This window comes from Lutra lutra, chromosome 9 (assembly GCF_902655055.1).
Source record: "Lutra lutra chromosome 9, mLutLut1.2, whole genome shotgun sequence".
Taxonomy (NCBI): domain Eukaryota; kingdom Metazoa; phylum Chordata; class Mammalia; order Carnivora; family Mustelidae; genus Lutra; species Lutra lutra.
The window spans coordinates 118,004,615-118,021,239 of record NC_062286.1 but is presented as its reverse complement, the minus strand read 5'-3'; the positions used below and the strand labels follow the sequence as shown (position 1 = coordinate 118,021,239).

At 44.9% G+C, this 16,625-nt stretch overlaps 1 protein-coding gene across 1 annotated transcript in view; it reads right to left on the bottom strand.

Annotated features, from left to right (window-relative positions):
• The window catches only part of KIF3B (kinesin family member 3B), a 44,236-nt gene extending 30,125 nt beyond the window's left edge, over nucleotides 1–14,111 (bottom strand). Inside the window, exon 1 of the mRNA XM_047745762.1 lies at nucleotides 13,987–14,111. The gene's annotated coding sequence lies outside the window, so the exon portion shown is untranslated. The remainder of the gene's footprint in view (nucleotides 1–13,986) is intronic.
• Nucleotides 14,112–16,625: the final 2,514 nt, after the last annotated feature.

The following is a 16,625-nucleotide window of genomic DNA, read 5'->3' as shown; positions in this document are numbered from 1 at the left end:
GGTTTTGTTATATTCAATAGTCACAACTCATAGTTTGTCAAGAGTTTAATGTAGGGACACTTGGGTGGTTCAGTTGGTTAAGCATTTACCTTCAGCTTAGATCATGATCCTAGGGTCCTGGGATCAAGTCCCACATCTGTCTCCTTGCTCAGAAGGGAGTGCTTCTCCCTCTATCTGCTGTTCCCCCTTCTTGAGTGCTCTCTCTCTTTGACAAATAAATAAATAAAATCTTAAAAAAAAAAAGATTAAAAAAAGAGTTTAATGTATATTCCTCTTCTAATCCTCAAAATCACCTTAGAAGGCATAGAGGTATTAGCCTTGTTTTAAAAAAAAGGATGGGAGATTCAGAGAAATTAATCTGCTCAAGGCAATTAAGTGGAACGGTCAAAATTCAAAACTAGGCTTATTTTATTAAAGACCTACATATGAACTTGCTCTGAACACATACACATATGTATATGTACATTTGTGTATCAATATATGCATAGATTACAACAATTCAAGTCATATAGGTAAGTATACAGTAAACAAGTAATCTACCCCCTACCCCTTGGAGAGATACTCAATGCATATGCAAAGGATTAATATATCTATATTGCTCTCCCACCTTTCTTTCTTTTTTTTTTATCTCAATCATATGTATACTATTTATATTCTCCATTTTACTTTATAGATCAATGAAGTAATTTCTGCACCACCTCCCCCTTTAAACAGCTGCCCAGATGTCATGGTGTGGTTGCTTTATAACATTTTTGATGGGGCACCTGACTGGCTGAGCCAGTAGAGCAACTCTTGATCTCAGGGTCATGAGTTCCAGCCCCACAGTGGGTGTAGAGTTTACTCCAAAAAATAAAATAAAATAAATTTATAATATATTTGATTATTCAACTCCTGAGGGATCTTTTCATGGTTTCTGGTCTTTTGCTATTGCACACAATGCTGCAGGAATATCCTGAGCATACACCTTTAACTACAGGTAGGAGTAAGGAGCAGGATCCTTTCCCAGAGGTGGAAAAGCTACACACGTTCCTCTCTTGACAGAGGGTGCCATCTTACCCCAGTAACAATCCCCCTGCTGTCTCACTAATTCCCCTACTACCAGTGCACCCTGTTGCCCACACCAGCCCAACATACAGAACTTACACTCTCAACCACCACGAGACTATAAAGCCAGATGAGCCCTCCTGCCAGGAACTTATTGGATGTACTAATCCAGGAAAGAAATAAAGTTGTTTCCCTGCTAAAAATGTACACTCTGTTGATGTAAGACACTTATATCAACCAAATATAACATCTGGCTCTTGACTGGGGCCCTTTTTGGATTTTGATTCATACAAGTCAACTGTTACAAAATGTATGAGACCATCAGGGATATCTGAACTGGATATTAGATGATGTTAAAGAATTATTATGGGGCACCTGGGTGGCTCAGTGGGTTAAAGCCTCTGTCTTCAGCTCAGGTCATGATCCCAGGGTCCTGGGATTGAGCCCCACGTCGGGCTCTCTGCTCATCGGGGAGCCTGCTTCCTCCTCTCTCTCTGCCTGCTTCTCTGCCTACTTGTGATCTCCGTCTCTCAAATAAATAAATAAAATCTTTAAAAAAAAAAAAGATTATTACCTTTTTTTAGGTGTGAAAATGTGTTCTTTAAAGAAAGTTCTTCCTTTTAGGCATACACACAAAAGTGTTTTCAGATAAAGTTATGTGTTGTCTGGGATCACAATAAACCAGGGTAGGGCGGGGTGGATGGGAGGTTATCAGTAGAACAGAAGTGCCATGTGCTGATAACTGCTGGAGGTGGGTAATGGGTTCATGTCTCATTATACTATTTTATTTTTATGTATGCTTAGAATTTTCCAAAATGAAAAAAAAAATGCCTTCTGACCAATGCTTTTCTTTTCTTTTTTTCTACTTTTAAGAAATTTGTAACTGTGGGGGTACCTGCCTGGCTCAGTCAGTTAAGCATCTACCTTCAGCTCAGGTCATGATCCCAGGGTCCTGAGATGGACCCTGGATCAGAGTCCCCACTCAGTGGGAGGTCTGCTTCTTCCTCTCTCTCTGCCTGCTGCTCCTCCTGCTTGTATGTTCTCTGTCAAATAAACAAATAAAATCTTTAGGGGAGCTTGTGTGGCTCAGTGGGTTAAGCTTCTGCCTTTGGCTCAGGTCATAGTCTCGGGGTCCTGGGATTGAGCCCTGCATGGGGCTCTCTGCTCAGCAGAGAGCCAGCTTCCCTCTCTCCCTCTGCCTGCCTCTCTACCTACTTGTGATCTCTCTGTGTCAAATAAATCTTTATAAATAAATAAAATCTTTAAAAAAAGAAATTTTTAATTGTAGTAAAAAAAACCCACACTTACATAAAATGTACCCTCTTAACCATTTTTAAATGTACAGTTCAGTAGGTGTCAATTACATCCACATTGTTTTGTAACAGATCTCTAGAACTTTTTCATCTTGCCAAACTGAAACTCTATACCTATTAAACAAAAACTCCCTGTTTCCCCCTCTCCCCAGCCCCTGGAAACTACCACTGCACCTCCATGTTGTATCATGTGACAAGATCACCTTGTTTTTGGAAGGCTAAATGATATCCTATTGTACATATATGCCACATTTTTTTAATCCACTAATCTGTCCATGGCCATCTGGACTACTTCCACCTCCTGGGTATTCTGAATAATGCTGTAGTGAACATGGGTGTGCTCAATGACTTTTCATTTTTTTTTAAATGTTTTTATTTGAGAGAGAGAGAGTGCAGTGCACAAGCAGGGGGAAGGGCAAAAGGAGAGGGAGAGAGCAAATCTCAAGCAGACCAGGACCCTGAGATCATGACCTCAGCTGAAATCAAGAGTCGGATGCTTAACTGATGGAACCACCCAGAAGCCCCTCAATGACGTCTCATTTTAATCAGACTGCCTTCCAGCTGGGCAGAGAGACACAGCAAAATCTACACTTAGAAGAGGGAAGTGGCCTGGAATACGGAGGGAGAGATCCTGGCACATCAGATTGAAACCCAGGCCCACTGTCCCAGCTCTGGGGCTCCGCATGAGTTCCCTCAGCCCTCCCAGCCTATCTGCTGTCTGTAAAATGGGAAGACCACCAACACCAGGGGGGCTGTGTGAGGATCCGAGGAGATAAGCATTACAGGGCCTGACCTGCAGGAGGGGCTTCCGCCCCGACCCAATTTAGAGCAGAAAAGTCCTGAGATGGGGAGTGGGAAGTAACCTGGCACACCAAGTTAATAAGTGGCAAAATACCCAGAAACCAGGTCTACCTGGCTCCAAAGTTCATGGCCTTTTTTCCATACCAGCCCGAGATATCAGTCATCAGGTTGTCTCTTCACATTTTTTTTTTAACCATTTCCAGGCACCACCTGTATTATTATTTACTCAAGGTTTTTCTTTAAATCTACTTTCTTTTTTTTTTAAATCTACTTTCTTTTAACCCAAATTTATTCTTAAAAGAAACTTTGTATCATTAACATGCTAGAAAATCAGTATCACATGCTGTAAGTAGAAGGTAACTGTGAAAATAAATACAAGGACACATAACAATGTTACTCAGTTCTAGCCAGCACTTTAGCTTCCTTAAGGACTGAGGTCTGATCTCTCTGGGTTGGAAAGCCAGTTTAGCAAGTGTTAAGAAACAGACAGGAGCCAAACAAATACTCTTCTAGACACAGGAGAATAACCAAATGAGCTTAAAATGGAATAATGCTCGGTGCACCTGGGTGGGTGCCGTTGGTTAGGCTCTGACTCTTGGTTCCGCCTCAGGTCATGATCTCGGGGTCCTGACACTGCGCCCTGCTTGGGCTTCATGCTTTATGCTGAGTGTGGAGTCTGCTTAGAGTCTCTCTCTCTCCCTTTCCCCCTGGCCCTCCCTCTCCCCAAATAAATAAACCTCTCTTTTTAATTTTTTTTTATTTTTTTTAAAGATTTTTATTTATTTATTTGACAGACAGAGATCACAAGTAGGCAGAGAGACAGGTAGAAGCAGGCTCCCTGCTGAGCAGAAAGCCCGATGTGGGGCTCGATCCCAGGACCCTGGGATCATGACCTGAACTGAAGGCAGAGGCTTTAACCCACTGAGCCACCCAGCTGCCCCAAATCTCTCTTTTTTTAAAGATTTTATTTATTTATTTGAGAGACAGAAAGTGAGTGACAGAGAGAGAGTACAAGCTGGAGGAGGCACATAGGGAGAGGGAGAAGCAGGCTCCCCCCTGAGCAGAGAGCCCAATGTGGGACTCAATCCCAGGACACCGGGACCATGACCCAACTGAAGGCAGACACAACCAACTGAGCCACCCATGCATCCCTCAAATAAATAAATCTTAAAAAAAAAAAAAAAAAGGAATAATACTCATCAGGCCATTCAATGTAATTCAGGATGCTGTATTTGAGTGCCACCAAAAATCTTCTCTTGTCCCACTCTGGTTTAACTCTACAGAATCTAACCCCCTCTAGATTCCCAAAATCAGAATCCCATTTTATCAAAATTTCTGGTGATCTGTGTGTACATTAATGTTGGAGAAGCTCTGCCTACATGTGCCACCTCTAGAGTAAACAGTTCCCAAAGTCGATGAAACAGAATATCCTATAAATTGCAGGATTTATTTCAGTAATGTGACGATGGAAATCCTTTTTTTTAAAACCCTCTCCAAAAATCCACCAGTACTGTCATGGCTCACTGCCCAGGTCCACAACAATATGCGTGCTCTCCCAGCTCACACAGTGCCCACACCTGACAATGTATGTACAGCATTTCTGGTTAGTCACCAACCAACCAACAGCCTGTTCAGGGAATGGAGGGTTGAAATAGAACCACCTTCTGGGTCTTACACACTGGAAATTTTGTATCAAAAAGAAAAGTAATTAAGGACAAACAGCAAAGAAGACTAAGAAAAATTATTAAAAGATCCTTATGAGGGACGCCTGGGTGGCTCAGTTGGTTAAGCGGCTGCCTTCGGCTCAGGTCATGATCCCAGCGTCCTGGGATCGAGTCCCACATCGGGCTCCTTGCTGGGCAGGGAACCTGCTTCTCCCTCTGCCTCTGCCTGCCTCTCTGTCTGCCTGTGCTCGCTCGCTCTCACTCCCTCTGTCCCTGACAAATAAATAAATAAAATCTTTAAAAAAAAAAAAAAAGTTAAAAAAAAAAAAAAAGATCCTTATGGAATGTGAATTACATTTCAATAAAGCTGGGGTTTTTAAAAATTATTTTAGAAGCACCTAATAAGATTTTAAGAAGGAAAATGAACACTTCTCCTTTAGAACTTTTTCAAATTCTAACTTTCCTCAAAGTATTTATTTAGAATTGTTCTCTTATGCGGCTAAGAGAGAAGCAGAGATGTCCATTAAAGCACTATATGTGATTATAAAAAGTTGGAAACAAACGCCCAATGCTAGAGAGAGTTTACAATAAACATGGAAACATGTTAAATGAACATTTCCAAGTGGAAAATGAAAGGTCCGCTTTGAGTACATTTATCTCAAAGTGTATTTGTAAGTAGACAAGTGTGCTGAAATTGACATAGGATACCATTTTCATTGGTAATCCCTCCCCACCGAATTGTAATAATGTCTGCTTTTGCAACTTTATTTAGACACTGCCTTATTCAAAACATTATTGAAGGAGGCTACCTTTATAATTAAAAATTAACAATTAAATCAGCTAGTTTAAGGAAATTGTCAGAAATGCAGACAAAGGTATATGCAAAGATAATCATCAAGATGTTCTCTGTAGCATTATTTATAATATTCAATATTGAAAATAGCCTAAAAGACAATAATAGGGGAAACAAGTAACAACGGTGCATCCCAGAGAAAAAAATATATTTAGGATATATTTGCCTTTGGATAGTAAAATGTTACAGTGATTAGTTCTGGGTGGTAGGATTTAAAGTGAATCTTTGAAAGCCTTTTTTTTTTTTTTTAAGATTTTATTTTTACATGATCTCCCTACCCAACATGGGGCTCAAACTCACAACCCTGAGATTAAGAGTTGCATGCTCCACCGCCTGAGCCAGCCAAGGGGCCCCCAAAGTGAATCTTATTTAATCTTTTCAGGACTTTCCTCATTTTTCCTCAGCACAAATTCATTATTTTTATAATGAGGAAGAAAAATTATATTTTAAAAATGCTGGAAATAATTAATTAATTAAAAATGCTGGCAAGGGTGCCTGGGTGGCTCAGTTGGTTGAGCGACTGCCTTAGGCTCGGGTTATGATCCTGGAGTCCAGGGGGTGGAATCTGCGTCAGGATCCCTACTCAGCAGGGAGTCTGCTTTTTTTTTTTTTTTTTTAAAGATTTTATTTATTTATTTGTCAGAGAGAGTGAGCACAGGCAGACAGAGTGGCAGGCAGAGGCAGAGGGAGAAGCAGACTCCCTGCTGAGCAGAGAGCCCAATGTGGGACTCGATCCCAGGACGCTGGGGTCATGACCTGAGCCAAAGGCAGCCGTTTAACCAACTGAGCCACCCAGGCGTCCCAGGAGTCTGCTTTTCCCGCTGACCTCTCTCCTCTCATGTTTTCTCTCTCTCTCTCTCTCTCTCTCTCTCTCTAATAAATAAATAATAAAAATTAAAAAATAAATAAAATAAAATGCTGGCAACTGACGAAATAAGGAAGGAAAAACATGATGTATTTCTTAGGCTAGAATCTGATTTGTTACTGCAGATCTTGCAAAACCAGTAACTAAGCGCTATCTTCTTGCAGTTATTGTAAGTAACCCGAACTGATACTTCATCTCACCTGAATGGAATCTTTCGTGATTTACTAGCTAGGTTTTTTTGCTTAGGTTATTGAAATGTGTTACAAAGTAATGACTACTGCAATCCACTCTACTGCTGGAGACTGTGCTGGAAGCTTTTAGTTTCTATTTACTTTATTCCCACACGGAAGCCCCAAAGAAAGCAGTTCCTAGAACCACTGCTGAAGGTGATCTGAAGGACCCCGGAGTAGGTAAGAGCAGGTCGTGTCTCTACTCCCAATAATCACTACAGTTTCTAGTTCCCTTGGACCGGCTTCCATTTATACACTGTGTTCAGAGATGACAAAATGCAAATGCTGCAAATACCCTGCCAAAAACTTTAAAAATAAAACCACACCCACCACAATTATCACTGGGTGCTCTCTAATGCAAACTCTGATTTAAATAAATCAGCATACTAAAGATAGATCTGCCTTGTGAAGAACTCAATGCCTGCCGTGTGACAAAGTGTGGAGACACAATGTGTCACCATGACTAACTGAGCCTTAAACATGAGCATCCCGAGCTGCAGTGCAGATGTGTGACGCTAATAAGATGAGCTGATTGCAATCAATGATCTCTGGCTGCCAAGAAATCTGGTCTAAAAGCCCCACCCTGGAAGGTCTGGGTGAAAGCCCAGCATGAAGTCACCAAGGAAGAAGAAAATACCACTCAGCTCCTTGCTCAGTCTTTCAGGCAGGGCTGGAAGAGCCTTAGAAGGCTGTCCCAGGTCCTTATTTTGTGTATACAGAACCTGAAGGCCAGAGAGGTTGAGTTACTTGCCCCAGGTCACACAGCAAGTGGCAGAATCGCTACTAAAATTCTTGCCCCAACTCCTCAAATCCTACCTCCTTTTCACACCAGAATTTCCCATGATGGCATACCTTGACCAAGAAATCTTTCTAAGACTCTGGGGAGATCAGGAGATATTGAAAGGAAAATAATGAGCCCATGGGGCAGAGAGGGAAAACTGAGGCACCACAAAATTGAAGCCTTCACAGTCAGTCAGCGGGTGGTACAGGACTTGGGCTGCCCTCTTCTCACCCATACAGATGTTATCACCGCTATCAAGGAACAGTGTAGGGCCAAATGACTCAGTACAAGCAGTACAAGCTCACAGTTCCCACCTGCGTCAGCTGTTTTGGCCTTGAGGGTTGGACTGCTAAGAAGTGTCAGAGGTGGCTTATCTTATAAATTGGAAATCTGTTTACTATCGGTCAAGTGATTGACATCCAAGTTCAGTTAATATAGCTCAAGAGTTTTTCCCCTGATTTCCTCGAACACTCTTTGAAGTCACTTTTTTTTTTTTTTAAATGAATAGGGTATTTCTCTTTTTTTAAGATTTTATTTATTTGTTTGACAGAGACACAGCGAGAGAGGGAACAGAAGCAGGGGCAGAGGGAGAGGGAGAAGCAGGCTTCCCACTGAGCCAGGAGCCCCACGTGGGGCTCAATCCCAGGGCCCTGGGATCATGACCCGAGCCAAAGGCAGACGCCTAACGACTGAGCCACCCAGGTGCCCCTGAAGTCACTTTTTCATCAGCATTTGACATTGGTTACCCACGAAGAGAAGGGCTCCAGACAAGACAGTAAGGATATACTGTCCCCCTGAAAGATGAATGAACTCAGTGGTAGAAAAACGGACTTGGACTCAGAAGATCTGGGGAAGTTATTTCACTTTTGTATGCCTCTACTTTCCTCTTCTGGAAAGTGAGATTCATATCAGTACCCATGTTCAGGGCTGCCTTGAGGACTAAAAGAGAAAACCTGTGTCAAGCACTTATGACAGTGATTGGCTGGATAAGTGCTGGCTAGTCCTATTACTTTTATTATCGTTATCATGGGCAAGACCTAGTTTTGCCACTTATTACCAAAAGAGTGCACCTGAAACTCTTAACTCATGCAGGACACACTGGGGGTCTTGGTAAAATATAGCCTGGTGAATTATCTAGGTCCAGATTTCTAACAAGCTTCCAGGGGACATGGGTACTTCCGTCACGCAAAACACACTCTGAGCAGCAAGGATCTACCTAACCCAGCACCTAACAGGTGCCTAACACTGACAAAAACAAATGACCTCTTAGCATCTCAGTGCCTTGTCTATAAACTGAGGGTAGATCATATTCCACGTGATCTCCACTGACGGGCATTAGTAAGTAAGAATGCACAGGAAAGAGCATTCTGAACTGCTCTACAAGTGGAGGTGATGGAATTATCAGTCTTACTATTCCCAGCGTGGAACTTAGAACATTGTAAAGCCTAAATTTACAAGAGCAATTATTAACATGTATGAAAAAAAAAAAGGCTTGAATTCTCTTGCTCAGAAGAGATCCTCCATTCAAGGATCCTCTAGGAATTCTGGCAGGACACAATAGCTTTTCAAGGGATCCCCAAATCAAAAGCTCTGAAACTTTAGAAATGTCATTTGATGGCCAAGGAAAGAACCACTTTGGCAGGGAAACTGTGGCCATGTGAGGCACCGACGGTGAGCTTCTCCAGCGATTCCATTCTCTCTCCCTGAGCTGGCCGGCCTCCTTCCAGCCTTCATCAGCCAAGATCTCGAGTCAGGACAGCAATGGCAACAGCATGAGACAGATGGGCACTGCCCTGGCAAAGCCCACGCCTGCCACTCCACAAACTGGCCAAGAGCCAGCGCGCAAGAAGAGCAGGGCTTGCGGGTGTCCAAAGTGGGGGCTCCCGTGAGGCGCATCTGGCTGTCCTCCTGCAGCATGAGCTGGGCTCTCCTCCCCTAGGACTAGAAGGTATGATGTTTATGCCTTCTGCCCCTCCAGCAGGTTCAGCGCAAGCCATCGCTCATTCTTCCTCACAGGGCACCTTACCAAAAGTTCTTTCATCATTTTACAGGCAGATGGCACCACCAACATCTACCTAACTGCTCAGGCCAAAAACCCAGCGGTCATCCCGGATTCCTTCGGCTCTTCTCGCAACCACCATCCTGCTGCTCCTGCCCCCAAAACAGCTCCCCGATTCACGCTTCTGTACCCATCTCCAGTGCTACCCCTCTAGCAGGCCACCATCACCTCTCTACTGGCCTCCTAACTACCCTTCTGGCTGCCATGCTTATCCCCCTTAAAATTCATTGGCCACAAAGAGGTCAAAGTGATTTAAAAACAGGGGCGACTGGGTGGCTTAGTCAATTAAGTGTCTACCGTAGGCTAAGGTCATGATCCCAGGGTCCTAGGATAGAGTCACATAGGGCTCCCTGCTTAACAGGGAGTCTGCTTCTCTCTTTGCCCCTCCCTCCTGCTCGTGTTCTCTTTCAAATAAATAAAAACCTTAAAAAAAATAGACTATTGGGGCGCCTGGGTGGCTCAGTGGGTTAAAGCCTCTGCCTTCGGCTCAGGTCATGATCCCAGGGTCCTGGGATCGAGCCCCACATTGAGCTCTCTGCTCAGCGGGGAGCCTGCTTCCCTTCCTCTCTCTGCTTGCCTCTCTGCCTACTTGTGATCTCTGTCAAATAAATAAGATCTTTAAAAAAAAAAAAATAGACTATTGTCACTCCCCTTCTTAAAGCCTTCAATGGCTTCCCATGCTTTTAAAATCAAATCACAATCACTTACTCTAGCCTATAAGCCCTGTAAGACCTGAGGCCTCTCCTCGGCCCACCTCTCCACTCTCCTCCTCTCACCTCCAGCTCACCTGCTGCAGCCGCTCTGAGCCTTTTTTCAGTTCCCAGAACTTACCAAACTTGTTCTCTCAGAGCCTTTACCCAACTAGCTGTTCCTTCTACCACATTTCCAAATGGCTGGTCCCCTTCTGGCAGCAAATCTCAGCAAAAGTGTCACCACCTTAGGGGCACCCAGGTGGCTCAGTCACTTAAGCATCCGACTCTTGATTTGGGCTCAGGTCATGATCTTGCATTCTGGGATCAAGGCTCACATCAGACTCCCTGCTCAGTGGGGAGTCGGCTTGGGAATTCTCTCTCCCTCTGCCGCTCCCCACTATACGTGAGTGTGCAGGTACGCTCTCTCTCACTAAATTAAATAAATAAACTAAAAAATTTGATTAAAAAAAAGTCACCACCTTACAGAGAGGCCTTCTCTGACCATCTAATTAAAGTAGCAGTGTCAAGGGGTCCCTGGGTGGCTCCGTCGTTAAGTGTCTGCCTTCAGCTCTGGTCATGATCCCAGGGTCCTCGGATCAAGCCCCGCACTGGGCTCCCTGCTCAGCTGCAAGCCCACTTCTCCCTCTCCCACTCGCCCTGCTTGTGTTCCCTCCCTTGCTATTTCTGTCAAGTAAATAAATAAAATCTTTTAAAAATAAATAAAGTAGCAGCGTCCCATAAGAAGCTACTATTTCTGACATCACTGTTTTAGTGTTTTCACAGTTCTTATTTCTATCCAAATTACCTTGTTCATTTATTGGTTTATTTCTCCATTGCTGCCACTGGAATGGAAACTGCATGGAAGCAAAGACCTCATCTACCTCTGAACCATCATATCTCCAGGCTGCAACAGGGGCCAGACACATATGAGGTGATCAGCAAATGCGGCGTGAGTAAAACTGAGGCAGCATAGGGCAAGAGCACTGAACTTGGAGCTGGAAGACCCAATTCCCAGGTGAAACGGGCCACTTACTACCAGCATGGTTTCTCTCATCTTACGTCCCTTGACTGCAAAATGGGGATCTTACATCTTCACCTTACCTTCCTTGTAGGGCTACTAATAATACCAAATGAGTGAAGGCACACTTAAACACTTTTGTAAACCAGTAGGCACCATACAGAGAGCATTGTATTATCAACCAGCGCAAGAGAAGGTTCTTTCTCAGGGACCCAGGCACCCAACAGAAGCCTAGGGACACAAAAGAAGACATGTGGACCAGCAGCTTTACTCTGCAGTAGCAGCAAACGCAAGATAGGAATTCATTTAAAGAAGCCAGATCATAGGGCGCCCGGGTAGCTCAGTCATTAAGCATCTGCCTTTGGCTCAGATCATGATCCCAGAGTCCTGCGATAGCCCTGCATCTGGCTCCCTGCTCAGCGGGAAGCCTGCTTCTCCCTTTCCCTCTCCTGCTCCCTCTGCTGTGTTCCCTCATTTGCTCTCTTTGTCAAATAAATAAATAAAATCTTAAAAAGAAAAAAAAAAAGAAGTCAGATTATTTCCAAAGCCAGTGATATGCAAACTAAGTTCTGGGGCCCTTGAAGTATAGGGCATTGGGACCGATTTCCACATCCTCTGTTGTGCTCGGCACCGAGAGGTTTAGTACACATTTACTGAACTGGGAGCTGGGCTACCACCTGACATCCTACCATCAGCTTTCATCTTTCTTCTCAACCCATTCTGGCATGGGGTGCAGGTTCCTGGAGCCACCTTGTAATAACACTAACATTTACGTTATACTGTGACAGCCACTGTTTCAAGCTTGCAGTGATCTTCTGAGGTTGACAAACCTGGTGCTGTGAGCACATACTTTATTCACTCACCAACCGTAAATAGAATATAGAGTATAGGTGCTATGTTAAGCCCAAATAATAATGGCTAACGTACATCAAACATGCCAGGCACTTTACGTGTATTAAGCTTAAATGAATCCTCACAACAGCCATACATGGTGGATGCTATTATTATCCCCATTTTACAGATGAGGAAGGCGCAGCACGGAGATGAAGGCTGTTGATCAGTGGCACGCAGCCTGGAGGCGGCAGAGGCAAGCTTTGAACCCAGACACCAGATTCCATGTTGTTAAACTTCCGGCTTGTCATCAGAATTGCACAACAGAGGGCCCTTCAGATGTCATCTAGCCCTCCTCTTTCATTTTAAAGAGGAGGGGACTGAGGGATAGAGAAGCCCCCTTTTAAACATGCCAGCTCTTTTTTGAGGTCCACACTTTGGATGGTATCTATTTAAATGAAGCTTTATATAAGATCTTATTTCCTTGCCATGGGGGGGAAAAGGCTCTAGCCATAGCAGTTAGAAGAAACAGAGAATACCTGGTGGCTTTGTAACAGCTGTTGTTGAGAAAGCAGAGACATCAGGATACAGGGGAGAAAATACGGGATTTACCTGGAAATGCGTCCAGCTCCACCACTTTATAAAGATAAGATTCTTAGGCAAGTCATTCACTTTTCTGAGCCTCAGTCTCCTTGTCTGTGAAATGGGGATAACATCACACCTACCTGGCCAAGTCTACGTGAAGATTAAATGAGATAATGTACCTGAGAAGTGCTTCTTAATTATACACTTACAAATAGCGATTAAACTTTAAGCACCTTCCAAGAGACATTAAAAAAAAAAAAAAAAAAGACACACCCTTTTGCTCCGGAAGGGTCAACAAAGCCCAAGTATTTGAAAATGAGACCATAAGCTCAGTCATCTACAAGAACTTGAACCCTCGGTCTCCACCACCAGGGCTACTTGCGCAGGGCCACTTCACCTCCCCTGCTCCGACCAGCATGGAGAAGGAAAACTGGGGGCAGTGGGGTGTCAAAAGCGGAGGAATACACATAGAAGCCGGTGCTCTGCACACCTAAATCCCACCCGTCTCAAAATCATCTCCAGGAGGCCTCGCCCAAACCTCCCCACATGCCTCCTAATAAGCTTGCAGGACCCTTAACTATGCGCCAAACTACCTAACATACCCTGTTTCACGGGCTTCCCTCCGTGGTTCATTAACTCATTTTACAGATACAGAAAAGGCGGCTCAGAGATTAACTTGCCCAAGACAAGGCCACACAATTACTAAATGGAGATGCAGTCTCCTACTCAGACACTCTCTACTTGAAACCGGACTCTTGGTCCTCATGTCGGGGTGCCCTAAGAATTCTCCCTCTCCCCATTCAGGACATTTTCAACGTACACAACTCATCACCTTAAACACTCTGAGCAGCAAGTGTTCGGAGATCCCTGAACGGTTGACCGAAGCCTGACAGGGGAAGGGACTTGCCCAAGGTCACACAGTGAGCCGGGGCAGCGGCGAGGTTCAGACCCCAGGCTCTCGCTTCCCCGCCTCTCTCCAGAGCTGGGTCCCTGACCACCGCCGCAGACCCCGCCGGGTGGACCCCGACCTCTCGCGGCCGGGTCTGAGGGTCGAGCCGCACCTCCGCCCGAAGGAGGAGGGGCGAGGCCGCCCAGACCGCCGGAGGATGCCCGGGAGGCAGGGCAAAGGATGCTCCCGCTCGCGAAGCAGCAGAGCCAGGCGGCGGCTGCGGCGCGAGCCCCCGGGCAGAAGGAGGGCGGCGGGCAGGATGGGCCTGCCCCGCGGCAGCCCGGGACCCTCCCGGACTCACCTGGGGCTCGAGCCGACAGCTGGCGGCGGCGGCGGCGGCGGCGGCGGCGGCGGGGGCGGCGGCAAACCCCGGGCTCAGCCATTCCCCGCTGCCCCGGATGGGGAGAGAAGGCAGCCGCTCACTTCCTTAGCAACCCGGCTCAGCGACCCACTTCCTTAGCAACCGGTGTCAATTTCAATAACTTTATTGGAACACGAGAGGCGAACGAGGAAACCCGCGGAGCGGAGCCTAGCCGGGCACGGTACTGGCGCTTAGCAGGTTCCCAACGCGCCTGGGTCCTTTCACGCACCCAAGAGGTGTGAGGCGAGCGCGTCGTGGGATGCCTCCATCTGCCGGACTATCGTGCCTCAGTTTCCCCATCTGTAAAATGGAACTCACTGCTTTGGTCGCGCCACAGGATTTCAGCCGCCATTTGACCTTTCCGAAAGCGCTTTCACATTCATTTTCTGACTTAAGTCCTGAACTGCTACTGAGACTGCTCTCATTTAGAGTCATTCAGTCACTCAAGCCGAAAACATTTAGGGATTATTCCTGCCTTTTCCCTCTCCTTCACCCTCTCATCCACTCAGCCACCATATCTCTTAATCTATCTCTCAGATATCTCTCCCGTCGGTCCACCTTTCTCCATCTTCAGTGCCACCGTACCAGGCCAGGCCGCTCTCCCCTCACCTCTAGATTGGCTGAAATAATCTTCTGTTCATGTCCAGCCCTGCCTTGCCAAGCCATTTTACCCTAAGGCCGCCAGAGGGATCATTTCAAAAGGTAAAAGAAAGCATGTCACGGTCCTGGCTTAACATCCTTTGACGGAACCTCACTGCTCCTAGAATCAAATCCAAAACCCCTATTGCTTCCTACAAAATTGCTATAAATCTGTTCCAGCCACGTTGGTCTGAAAGGCCAGTCTAACCACCACCCCCTCAAGAAGAATCCATATGCTGGGGGGCCCCGGGTGGCTCCCAGGGTTAAACCTCTCACAGTTGATCTCAGCTCAAGTCTTGATCTCAGGCTCATGAGTTCAAGCCCGGTGTTCAGCTCCATGCTGGGTTTGAAGCCTACTTATAAAAAATAAAATCCATATGCCATTCCCCACCAAACAGAAAGCTCCATAGGAGCAGAGTCTGTTTACTACTATAGCTGCCATGCCTAAAACCTTGCCTAGTCGATAGTAGGTGCTCAATAAATACGTGTTAAGTATTACATAAATGAATACCTGAGATGCTCTTCCTTACCCCACACCCTACTTCTGCTTACTCTAGCAGATATTGCTACTTGCTCCCCAGAGCTTTTTTCCTTACTCCTGAACGCACAAGTAGATGACATTTCTCAACCTTCCTTGCAGTTAAGACCAATTTCTGGCCAATTGAGTATCATATGCACATTCTCAGACTTGTGATCTCTGTCAAATAAATAAATAAAATCTTTAAAAAAAATAAATAATGCGAAGAACTCCATTGAACACCTGAAACTAACATAACATTGCACATTAACTAACTGGAATTAAAATAAAAAACTTAAAAAAAAAAAAAGGGAAGGACTCCAAGGCCTTAGGAGATCAATGAGACATCCCTTAAAGGACAGCTGGCCAGAAGCCTGCCAACCCCTACCATTTAAGATGGACAAGAAAATAATTTTTTTAAAGATTTTATTTATTTATTTGACAGAGAAATCACAAGTAGGCAGAGAGGTGGGCAGAGAGAGAAGGGGAAGCAGGCTCCCTGCTGAGCAGAGAGCCCGATGCGGGGCTCGGTATCAGGACTCTGAGATCATGACCTGAGCCAAAGGCAGAGCCTTAACCCACTGAGCCACCCAGGCACCCCGAAAATAAATTTTTGTTGGATTCAGTGATTGAGATGTGGATGCTTTTTGTCACAGCAGTTAGCTGATCCCAAGTAAGATAGTTAGCTGGTCCCAAATAACTCTGAATCATCCTTTGGGTTCCAGTTTATTTCCCTTATCCTGTTAACCTACCATACTATCCTATCCGCTATTATTCAATATTAATTAAGCCAGTAAATCATGTTTACCGCATACTGACTACAAATACTATTTTCTAGGGTGCCTGGGTAGCTCAGATGGTTAAGCTTCTGCCTTCTGCTCAGGTAATGATCTCTGAGTCCTGCTCAGCAGGGAGTCTGCTTCTCCCCTTCTTTCTGCCTCTCCCCTAACTCGTGCTCTCTCTCTCTCTAAGAAATAAATAAAATCTTTTTTTTTTCAAAGATTTTATTTATTTATTTGACAGACAGAGATCAGAAGTAGGCAGAGAGGCAGGCAGAGAGAGAGGAAGGGAGAAGGCTCCCTGCCGAGCAGAGAGCCTGATGCGGGGCTCGATTCCAGGACCCTGGGATCATAACCTGAGCTAAAGGCAGAGGCTTTAACCCACTGAGCCACCCAGGCACCCGAAATAAATAAAATCTTAAACAACAAAAAGAACATACTGTTTTCTACTGAATCAAATAATATGTTTATGTTTATGTTTCCTTTCTTCCACATCTTTTGGTATTTTCTGAGGTTAGTAATTGCCTTTTTTTTTTCTTTTTCATTACTTTTCTTTGTAGCTATTGTTAGTTTAGTTGTTTGTTTGTTTGTTGTTGTTGTTGTTGTTGTTGTTTTGTATAGTGTCAATAAATCAGGCAAATACT